Source organism: Ciconia boyciana, chromosome 12, assembly GCF_034638445.1.
Source record: "Ciconia boyciana chromosome 12, ASM3463844v1, whole genome shotgun sequence".
Classification (NCBI taxonomy): Eukaryota; Metazoa; Chordata; class Aves; order Ciconiiformes; family Ciconiidae; genus Ciconia; species Ciconia boyciana.
Window position 1 is genome coordinate 23,878,476 of NC_132945.1, and position 11,035 is coordinate 23,889,510.

General features: G+C 62.2%; 1 long non-coding RNA gene across 1 annotated transcript; it reads right to left on the bottom strand.

Annotated features, from left to right (window-relative positions):
* Positions 1 to 3,361: 3,361 nt before the first annotated feature.
* LOC140658582 (uncharacterized) lies at positions 3,362 to 11,009 on the bottom strand. Its single transcript, XR_012044784.1, has 2 exons — positions 5,739 to 11,009; positions 3,362 to 5,299 (listed from the first exon to the last, which is right to left on the bottom strand). It is a non-coding gene; the product is annotated as an uncharacterized lncRNA (long non-coding RNA).
* Between the last annotated feature and the right edge of the window lie 26 nt (positions 11,010 to 11,035).

The following is an 11,035-nucleotide window of genomic DNA, read 5'->3' on the forward strand; positions in this document are numbered from 1 at the left end:
GGAGAGAACGCAGCGCTGGCTCACGCTGGCCGGGGCCGCAGCGGGACGGAGGGCAGCGGGAGCCTTGGTGGAGCAGCCGGGGCCGGGAGCGGTGGGGACGGCAGCAGTGCCCCGGTGATGCTGCGGGAAGGTGGAGGTACGGGGCCGCGTCCCCCGCCAGCGGCATTGCAGTACGGGGAAACTGAGGCACAGGCAAGGGAAGTGCCTCGGATGGAAGTAAAATCGGGCAGCAGCCCCCCAGCTGCCTCCCCAGGGCAAAGGGCCGCCATGGGTGGGTTTTGCAAGGTGGGCTCAGCCCACCCCGATGGCTCTCTCCAGCCACTGGACAGCTGTGTCCTTGAAAGCCACCCGAGACGGGACCGCTGATGCTGCGGGTCCTTCTCCCTTGTGGTCCTCTCCCAGGGGCACCCGCCTCTGCGAGGATCCTGGCCAGCGAAGGCAGCACGGAGGGGACGGAGGCAGGGTGAGAGGAGCCGGCATGCCCTGGCAGAGGGGCACCGTGGTGGGAGACCTGCCACACCTTCCCGCCTGCCCTCCACACGGCATCTCATCCGCCTCCTGCCTCCCTCTGTGGCCCGGGCTGACCCTTCCCGGCTGGCGAAGGGAGGTCCCAGTTGAAGTCCTCCATTAAGGTGCTCTTGGGTAAGGAACAGCCTATAGCGACCGGTAAATAGTGACCTCCAGCTGCTGAGTTTGCCTGGGGAGGGAGCAGAAACGCTTGCCAGGGAGGAGCAAGGTGCTGGAGCTGGGACGCACGTGTCCTCGTGTCGCTACTTGGGCAGCGGTCGCTGCGCCCACGTACGACCCACAGCCCTCAAGGGCTTTGCGAAGGACCCGCAGGGCCAGCAGCCAGCTCAGCATCCCCTCCGCACCCCCTTCGGCATCCCCTTCCCCACTCGCCCCCAGCCCCAACATCCCACCCGGACCAGGGCATCCGGTGGGTGACATCCCCGGGGCCCGGAGCTGGAGCCGTTTGCACAGCCCTTTTCCCACTCGGAGCCTGCTCCTTGTGCCAAGGCAGAGCTAAATTGGAAAAACACACACAATGACCTCTTGTGGAATGTAGTATGAATATTTGATAGGTCTAATGTAATCATATCCAATCGATACAGGCAGGAATATCTCCCCCCCCGCCCCACGCTCTCACTCTGCCCTGTCCCTTCCTCTCTTTTCCTCTCTCTCCCTCGCTCTCTCTTTCATTAATGCATTCTCCACTTTACATTATTTATTAACTTCCTTCCTTTTTTTTATTTAGAAAAAATAAATTAAATAACAGTGGTTATCTGGAGGCTTGGACCCTCCTGCCTAAGTGCTTTTGGACCAGGCAAAAACTTTGCTGACCTTCTCTCACCTCCTTGCCTTCCTCTGGTGAGACAGAGAGGCTCTGCCCCACGGCTGTGACCCCCTGACACCCCATCCCTCGCTGCCCCCCAACACAGCCCATCTCCCGCCTCCCCGCGGGCACCTGCTCTGTGGTGTGAGCCCCAAAAATCCCCTGAGCACGTCCACCCATTGCACACGACAAAGCAGAAGATGCCCAAAGCCCGTAAGCAAGCCCCCGAGGTGCAGGCAATGCCTCGGAGGTTGAAGGTCTCCCGGTCCGGCCAGAAGGGTGGTCTGCTCCCACCTCCAGCATGGCAGGGCCAGAGGATTTCCCCTCCCGCCCCCAAACTGAGCCCAGCTGGAGCCAGCGAAGCGGGGAGGGTGGTGGTCAGACCCACGGTGAGCTGATGCTCTGCTCCGGGCTCTCGCAAACCTGGCTCGTCTGTCCCTCGCTGTGGTTCCCAGGAAAAGCATCTGCCAAGACAGGCTTCAGGTCCCCATCGGGAAGAGGGGGGTGACACCAGTGTCCCCCAGCTGCCCGCACCCCCCCAAAAAGCCACCTTTCAGCAGTGGCTGGAGCTTGTCCGGCTGCAGATCCCGGCCACTGGCACTTGGTGTGGTGGGACCCCCCATCAGGAGGAACAGGGGGCTGAGCACGCAACAAGGAGGGGTCTTCTCTCACACCGGCACCAACCCCAACACCGTGCCCCAGCTCTGCCCCGCAGAGCCGGTGATGGAGAGCAGCAGAGATGCTTAAAGCCCTTTAATGGGCTTGGAAAGGTGAGGAGGAGGTTGATGTGGGGCTGGGGTCTCCTCCGGCTATTCCCAAGGCTTCCCAGAGCGGCCGGGCAGGTCCTGGCAGTCCAGGGATGCTCCCCAGGGATGCTGCTGGTCCGTACTGCCCTGCCAGCGTGGGGCTGAGCGCAGGGGCTCTCCTGGATGGGGATGACCATGCCATCTGCCTTCCTGCCAAGTGCCCCTGACACCAAGACCCCCCCCGGGCCATTTATTAGGACAAAGAGACCCTGGGCTGGAGATCCGCATTCCTCCGCTCTGAGCCAGAGACCCGAGGGGCCGTGGAAGGGCTGGGGCAGGGCCAGGCTCGGCTGCAGGCAGTGGGAAAGTTGGGACGGACGGAGAAAGGGGCTGTGCAGCAGCCAAAGCGGTGGCCCCGGGGTGAAGGACATCCCTGGGGTGAAGGACAGGGGTGTGAGCAGAGGGAGTGAGCCCAGGGATGCCCCGAGGGGGACGGAGCGGAGCAGGGGGAGTTAGCAGGCAGCCCCCCACGGTCACGCTGCCTTCAGTGCAGGCAGAGCTGCCCTCGCTCCAAAATACGGCGACTGGCAAAAAGGGGGACCTGCGCGCACCACCCTCCTGCCTCGGAGGTGGGTAGCATCGGGATGTCCCTTGCTCGGGGACCACATCCAGCAGTGCTGGCCACCTGGCAAGGAGAGACCGCAGCGTTTTGTTGGGCAGTTTTGAGCTGGGGAGCCCTGCTACAGGGCTGCGTCCCCTCCCGATGGCAGTGCTGCTCCCAGGCCCCAGCGGGGTGGGAGAGGAGGCACGGCCTGAACCCCCAGCGCAAGGGATGGGGCACCGGGATGATGCTGGGGAGGCCGTGCAGGAGCCGTGGGGCAGACCGGGGGACACAGGACATGGGTCCTAGCGGGGCTCCGACCCTCAGCTTGGACACACGGAGCCACTGAGGTCCTGGATTTAACGGGCTCGGTCTCTGCGTGCCTTCCACCTGACTCGTCCCACTTTCTCCCGCTCACGCCCGGGGGAGGCTGATCTCCGCCCTCCCCAAATATCTGCTCTGGGGCAGGAAAAGCACCCACCCCCAGCACAGGAGGGGAAATTTTGGCTGTATAAAGGCTCACCTTTCCCCATCTCCATCGGGAGGCACGGGAAGGTGCAGATGCTGCCCCAGCCCTGCACCTTCACCTGCGCCAGCACCCTGGGTGTCTGTCCCTCCAGGGACACCCCATTTTCCCAGGGCGGGCAATGTAAGGCTGAAGATTTTCCTACGGGGGCAACGTGAGGCTGAAGGTTTTATTATTTTCCATGAGCGGAGGGTGGGAGAGCAGCCTGGGAAAGGACCTGCTGCTCCACAACAAATACACAGGCAATAAAGTCCAAAAAAGTCTTTGCCCACACTGGTCAACTCCTCCCTTTCTGGAGGACACCACCAAGCACCCATTCATGGAAATGAGGAAATTAAGTCGGTTCACAGTTCCTGACTCAGTTTACCACTTCTGATAGGTGCAATGGCTTATTCTCGGTCTGCAATGATTTGGGAAGGATCCTTCCCGCTCCCATGCTATGGGAGATGTGGAAGACCCCAGGGCACAGCCGGAGGAGGAGGTTGGCTGCTGCTCTCCAAGACGCCACGATCCTAAGTATCTTTGCCGGGGGCCATGACAGAGCAGGCTGGAAGGAGGGCGATGATGCAGCCTCAATGTTGGACGTAGCTTCTCCTCCGCTGCCAGTGTCCCTGGGCAGGTCAGAAGGACATGTAGGATTTCAGCTGGGAATGGGCTTGAGAAAATCACTGGCTCCCTGGGGAAAGCGCGTCCGGATCCACCTGGGTCTGTTTGGAGAGAGCAAAGGACTGTTCACCCCCAAAGCAGGGAGGGCTGAGGGTTTCCTGCTTCCCCGCTGAAGGGTTTCCAGAAGGGTCCCATGGAGCAGCTGCATTTCCCCACCACTGGGTCTCATGAACCAGGGCTGCTCAGGGCACAGGGGAGGAAGAGCCACCCAAGTCTCCCAGAAAACCGGACACAGAGCTGGCGGGGACCTGGGGGACCGTGACAGCTCTCCCCAGACGGCTCCCCCGTCACCCTCGCGCCCGGCTCGCAGACGCGACAGCACTGCCATCGCACGTCACCGCTGCCCAGCCCTGGCTTGCGCTCCCCTCGCTGCTGGGTTTTGCTGAACCAGGAAAATCGATAGCGGCTGTCTGCTGATGGCCAGCCCAGGGCGGGGGGATCCGACGGAGGAGAGGCAGGGGCTGAGGTGAGGGAGGGAGACAGAGGAGGAGCAGGGGGACCCCGGGGGCTCAGGGAAAGGAAGCAGAGCCCCGTGGCAGGAGAAGGTTTGGACAGAGGAGACCCGCAAGGATTCGTCTCCCATCCCCGGAGGGTCTGGAGGATTCACCCTGCTGAGGCAGCCCCCTCCTCCCAGCCGCCCTGGCAGAGACCCGGCTGCCGTAGACACACGGGAACCGACAGAGACTCCGCTTTAATGCGAATCACTTATTGACCCTGCAGAGCCGAGGGCGGAGGAAGATTGAAAGGAGGAAGCGTAGGGAAAGAGCTCCAATTAGCAGCATCAAAGCTATATATTATCCTCTGGAATGAGCGCCCGGGCCAGCAGGCAGCAAGCCAGCACGGTGGCTGCTGCACCGCACGGTGCTGGGGGTCACCTGGCCTCGCACAGAGCCCGGGGACCCCCCCGAGCATCCCCACTTGCTCCCCAGGAAAGACCCCCATGCCCACCACCCTCCTGCAGAGCGAGAGGCTGCACAGCTCGGGGTGGACGCTTTGCCAAATGCATGGGGTCGGGAGAAGGGACCCAGAGCCAGGGAACCTGCCCCCACGGAAGAGGCAGGCGAGTGTGCCAAAAGATGGGCAGAGACCTCCCTCCTCAGCCCCTCGTGCTCTCCTCATCGGGCCCAGATGCCCACAGCGGTGCTCTGCATCATCTGAGCCATCTCCTCCGACTTTCCCAAGGCACTGAGGTGCTGGAAGAGATGAGGAAATTTGCTGGGAGCCCAGGGGAAAACTGCTCCATGGCAGACGAGCAAAAGGCAGAAGAGCTGCTGGGATGTGGGGCTCAAGGCAGGAGGTCTGGGAGCCGCTTGCGTTGCCTTGGCTGGGAGAAGTTCAAGTCTCCTGCATGAGGACATCGGCAGGAGCTGGGTGGTGGTGGGGGACACCCACAGCACCCAAAGGGTGTCTTCAGGGCCCCTCCACTGCTGCAAAGAAAAGACCAGTGAGAGCGAATGCCCCATTTCTAACAGAGAGACAACCTCCCGTTGCCTTCTTGCTCCGGCATTTTCCACCACGCCTCTCCCTCCAGTACCTCCAGCATCTTCGTTTACCCTGCAAGGGTCCCAGGGACTCGTCTCCTGAGCCCACCCAAATGTGTCTCCGACCCCAGCAATCCTGGCAGGGTCTCACCTCCCGCAGAGCCACCCCAACCAACATCCCTGGGCAGATGCTCTTCCCAGGAGAGCTTCAGAAGTCTCCAGAGCTGATCGAGCCCCCGTTGCACATTCCCCTTTCCCTTGAACTGCGTCCCTGCCCTCAACAGGGAGCAGGGAGCGAGAGGACCACAAAGCCTCCAGCTCCCCTACCCATCATATTCAATACCCCATCAATATTTGCCTCTTTCGGGCCACGTCGAGCACATACCCCAGCTTGGAGGAAGGAGAGACTTTCCAACCTAATGGCTTGTGTCAGGAGCCGCGGGATGAGCTCCTGACTGATCGCTCAGACCTGCGAGCACCCCCTCCTCCTCTGTCTGGGGTCTGTAACCACCCCAGACATCACTGGATGCCCGTGGTTGAGTGGGACCTGCCGGGATGAAGAGGGTGAAGGCCTGTGAGAAGAGCACAGCTCACACCCCAGCCCAGATCCTTTGCGGGTTCTCCCCCTCCATGGTCTCCAGCCAGGGCTGAATCGTGGGGTCCCAGCCACACCGTGGGTCAGGGGCTCAGAAGATGACACCAGGGCAGGGTGGAGAGAACGTGGATTGCAAGGAGATGCTCTCCTTGCAGACGTCCCACCAAGGGTCCCGTGAGCTGGTGACAAAGGCGCTGGCAGGCAGGCGCTGCCTGTCCGAGGGGGAGCGGAGGCAGCGGAGGCAGCGGAGGCAGCTGGCAGCACGCGGCCCCCAGGCCAAGCTAATCGGAGAGAAACCATGACGTAAGGCCGGGGGAAGCGGGGTCCCGGCCTTTCCCAGGCTCTGCCGTGCTCCATGCTCCCGTTCCCTGCCAGCTTATTGGCCACTGGAGCACGACCAAGGGAACATCGGCCAGGACAGAACAAACAAACATCCGAGTTTGGGCTTCCTTCCTTCCTTCGAATAACCAACAAAAAAAAAAAAAAAAAAGAAGGGGAGGGTTTCAATTAAATTAAAAAAAAAAATACTGAAACAAGTCAAATAAATAAGCATTTGTGTTTCCATGGGGATGTGATGCATTCTTGGGAGTGGGAGCTTGGCCTTAGGGAGAAGTAACGCCGGAGCAGCAAAGCCAGTGATGCCACGAGCGGCCCCACGGGCAGCCCACCGCTGCGCCCGAAGGGACTTGGCATGTGTCCCTTGGCTCCGATAGCCCTTGGATCAAGCGCTGCACAGGCGGCCGCACACCGCAGTCAGGATCACAGCCGCACCAGGGGCTTTGCTTCAGGTTTTAGCTCGCTTTCTGAACACGGTTGCATGCTCCAGGTTTTCCTGCTGGGCTCTGTTCCCTCCTGAAATCACTGACCAGTATCACTGTAAGAGACAGATGTTGAGAGGTGACTTTAGTCCTTGTAAGCGTCATGAAAGGAGAGAGTCAGGAGGCGCAGAGAGGCTCAACCCCTTATTAGACACCAGAAAATCCCCCTGGACTCTCAGGTCCCGAGCACAGCCATGTTTCACCAGTTCACAGCCTGTTTCGAGGGGAAGTCCTGGTGGGTAGAGGTTGTTTTGCTCTTTCTATTTCGCTACAACAGCCTTGCAGCAGGGGTAGGGTAGGACCAGCCAGCAACTGGAGCTCCAGTCCATGGACCCTCCTCTCCTTGAGCGTTCTTAAAGGTCCTCTGGATTTTCCTCTGATCTTGCTGTGCTGTGTCATCCATGATGGGTTTTGTTGGGTTGTGTTGAGTTGGGCCGGGTTGTATCATTCACGTTGGGTTGGATTGCGCCATTCTCATTGGGTTGCGTCACGTTGGATCATTCCTCTTGGGTTGGGCTGTGTTGGGTCATTCGTGTTGGGTTGGGTTGGGGTAGGCTGGGCTGCATCATTCAGGTTGGGTTGGGTTGAGTTGTGCTCTTTGGGTTGTATTGGGTTGAGCTGGGCTGGACGGCGACATTCAGGTTGGGCTGGATGTGCAGCAAAATGAAACAGCTCCTACACCCACACTGACATTTTTCAGAATTTTTGTCCTAAGAACCATTTCCAGGAATATCCCCTACCTGCTCGGCCGCCCTTTATTCTTGCTGCTGTTGTGGAAATTGCCACATTTCCCGTAAAATGTGAATTCCCTGTCCTGACCTGCGGAAATATCCCCCAAGTTTTGCCAGCACAGAAGCCACATATGGAGAGAAACCTGCACGCGCCCTGCACGTCACAGAAAGCACCGCTTGACATCAGCGCCGGCAACGCGACCTCCAAGGAATCCCACGAGCGGGGAAGAGAAACTGATTCCTTGCACGACCCATCAGAGGGGAACGAGCGAGCCCAACAGAGGATGCATCTGTAGGATGCGGAGTCACTTTCCTCCGCGCGTGGCGATGCGCCGCTGACCTCAGAGCCCCGCGGCGCTGGAGCTGCCGGCAGGGACTGGCAGGGCCTTTCCCAGGCGGAGGGCTAATTCTGTATCCTCCGGGCCGGATGCGGTATCTCGTCACCAGCACCCGTTAGAGAAGGAAAGAGCATTGTGTGGGCTGTTGCTTTTTTTAAAACTGTTTGTGACCCCGGGACTAGCATGCGAGTGAGAGCCGCTGCTGGAGGAAGGAGGGGAGAAGAGGGGAGGCAGAAAATTCCCAGATCCCAACTCTCCCTGGGAAATCCCCAGAAAGCTCCCAGGCACTTTCTTTCCCAGCACACGAGATCCTACGTGCCGGGGCCAAGCAGCAGGTGCATGTCCGACAGGGCCGGGGCACCTGCGGGAGACCGCAGCCGGCCAGCGCAGCTCCAAGGGGGGCCGGGGCCGCGGCACTGCCTGCCCCCGCCCCACGAGACCCAGGGGGTACGTGCCAGCAGCGCGGGCTCAGCTCTGCGGGGCACAAGAGGGACCGCAAACCCCGGTGAGCTCCAGAGACCACGCTCCACACCCCGAACGGTGGCTCGTCTAAGAAACAACCCCACGAGCCACAAACCATGGGACATCCTGATGCCACTGCACTGCGCATCCCAAACACAGCCAGCAGAGAACCTCGGGAGGGGGATCATCCCTCCTCAGAGCCCCCCAGTCTCCCCCAGACCCCTGACAGCAGCCCTTCAGCCGATTCACTATTTATTCGTATTTGCACACATCCACCGCTCACATCAGGAACGCACCTGGATCCCGCAGACACCCAGGCGAGTCCCTGCTCGGCTCAGGGGCTGCGTCAGAGGGGCTGCGAGTGCCAGGGCACGGTGGGAGAGGCGCCGGGGCTTCCTGCCAGGACCACAGTGCGCGGGAGAAGGACCAAGGGACAGGCGACGGGCACTGCCCGAGCACGAGGAGCACGGGGCCGGCCATCGCCCGTGGCCACGCAGCCGCTGCCTCCTCCAGGGAGCCGGCACTGGGGCGTGCTTGCACCCCGGCAGCCCGGGAAGGGCCCGCGACGAATTCTCATGGAGGCCAAGATGCCTCTGCCGTGAGCTCACCGAGTGACTAACTTGTTTATCTCCCCTGGGAACTGCACCGAGTTTTTGGGAAGCAGCAGATCCCCGCCAGCTCCTCTGCCTGTTCCAGGCGCCACCCCCACCCCTTTCCTGAAAAACACTCTCAGAAAACAGAAAGCTGCGGTGACACACCACCACGTCCCCTCGCTGCGAAGGCAATCGTGGCAAGCGGCTGTTCTGCCCCTTGCCAGACCAAGCACACCCAGGAGCGCGATGGCAGGGAAACTGGAAGGACTCAAAAAGGCCTGAATTTTGGAAAACCGGGTGCGGAAGTTCAGGCACAGCACAGATACCACGCTGGGGAAACACACTCGCTGCTTCGCTGGGGTGGTTTGTCTACGCAGGTACTGGGGCGGCACAACCGAGACCTCATCCTGCCCCGTCTCCAGCACGAAACAGGGCAGCTGCCTGCCAGGGATGCGTCCCCTGTCCCAGAGTGACCCAGACACGCAGCACGTCCGAGGAGGCTGGGGCTCAGCACCGCTCAGGATGCATCCAAGGTGCTGGGTGGCGGCAGGGTTAGCCCGCCATGGGAGGTTCTGCCATCCCCGCTGCCTGCCAGCTTGTCCCCAGCTGACAGGGACGTCCCGGGACACTCTCCAGGCCAGACAGCCACCTCAGACCACGCGCAGGGAGGAACAGGGGCTGCGGGGGGCTTCTCCTCAGCACCACAGATGGGGCACGGAGAACTGCTGACGGGATGAGAGGGGTGCGGGGGGGGCTCTCCCCTCCTCTACAGAAGCATCACATTTAAGCCTATGATCGATGGGTTATGGCTACCCACACGTAACCAAATCTCAGCGCTCCAGTGCCACCATGTGTCATCTATTGTCACCCCACGCTGCCAGCCCCGCGTCCCTAGAGCCACCTGCGTGCTCCTGCTTTCGGATCCGGCTCCCTCTGGATCCGTGCCCAAAAGCAACTCACTCCCACGATGATCCTGCCCTGAAGACGCTTCGTCCTAGAGAAAAACCCGAAGCACCCGGGGCCAGAGCTGCTGCCCCGAGGCACCCCGCGGTGTCCCCCCTGCTCGGGGCAGGGTGACCAGCGGGGCTGGCTGGGAGAAGCCCCAGGGCGCCTTCGGGGCTGGGAACACGCCCCAGCGAGGCGGCGGGAGGCTGAGGCGGCCGGGGGGAGGCGGCAGCCGCCACGGCCGGGACGAGGCGGCCCTCCGGCGGGCGGGCCCGCTGCCTGCCCGGCTCCGCCGCCCGGCTCCGCGCCTCCCCTCAGCCTCCCCCCCACACAAGCTGGTGTTCCGGTGCCTTTAGATGAAAATTACTATTTTATACCCCAAAAGGTCGTGTCTGCTCCCCCCCCCCTTCCCGCCCCCGGCTGATGCCGGCAACTCCCGAAGGCTCGGCCCGGCGCGGCTCCGCTCCCCGCCACGCCTCGAGCCTCCCCGGGCGCAGGCCGCAGCCAGGACGAGGGAAGCAGCGGGCCGGGGCCGGGGCCGGGGCCGCCGAGCCCGAGCTGGGCCCGAGCCCGAGCCCGAGCCCGGCCCCGTCCCCGTCCCCGCGCCGGTCCCGACCCTGCGGCCATCGGCAACATGGCAGCACCCCGCCCTGCCGGCTCGTGCCCCGGGGCAGTGCGCATGCGTCGCTCCCTCACGCACACCCCGTCCCCGCGACGTTCTACGCTGCGGCGTGCCTCTCTATGGTCTTTCCCCGGGGTCAAAGAAGCAAAGGGCCTCTTCACGCTCCCAGCAGCGGCGCTCATCGCACGCCCCGCCTGCTCCATGGCGGCAGCCTCTCCGGAGACAGGCTCCATGCACAGAGACTTTTCGCCGCTCCCGCTGTCTCTACGCTCTCAGGACAGCCAGGTCTCTATGGTGTGGGTGGGTATGTGTGCGGCGCTCTATCCGCCCTCCCACGTCTCCATGGTGCGTGCGGCGCTCTATACAACGGCCTCCCGGCTCTTTGTAGCCGTCGGGGCTGCGCTTGGTAGCGTTTTCCGTTGCCGCCCGGTGCGGGCCGGGCCGTGCCGCTCTCCCGCAGAGCCCGGTGCTGGCCCGGCCCGCGCCGCCCCCGTGCGCGCTTCAGCCCATAGCGTCTCTATGGGTGCGGGCGCTCTACCCCGCGGCTCGCTCTCTATGGCGGACGGCGCTCTAGCCGA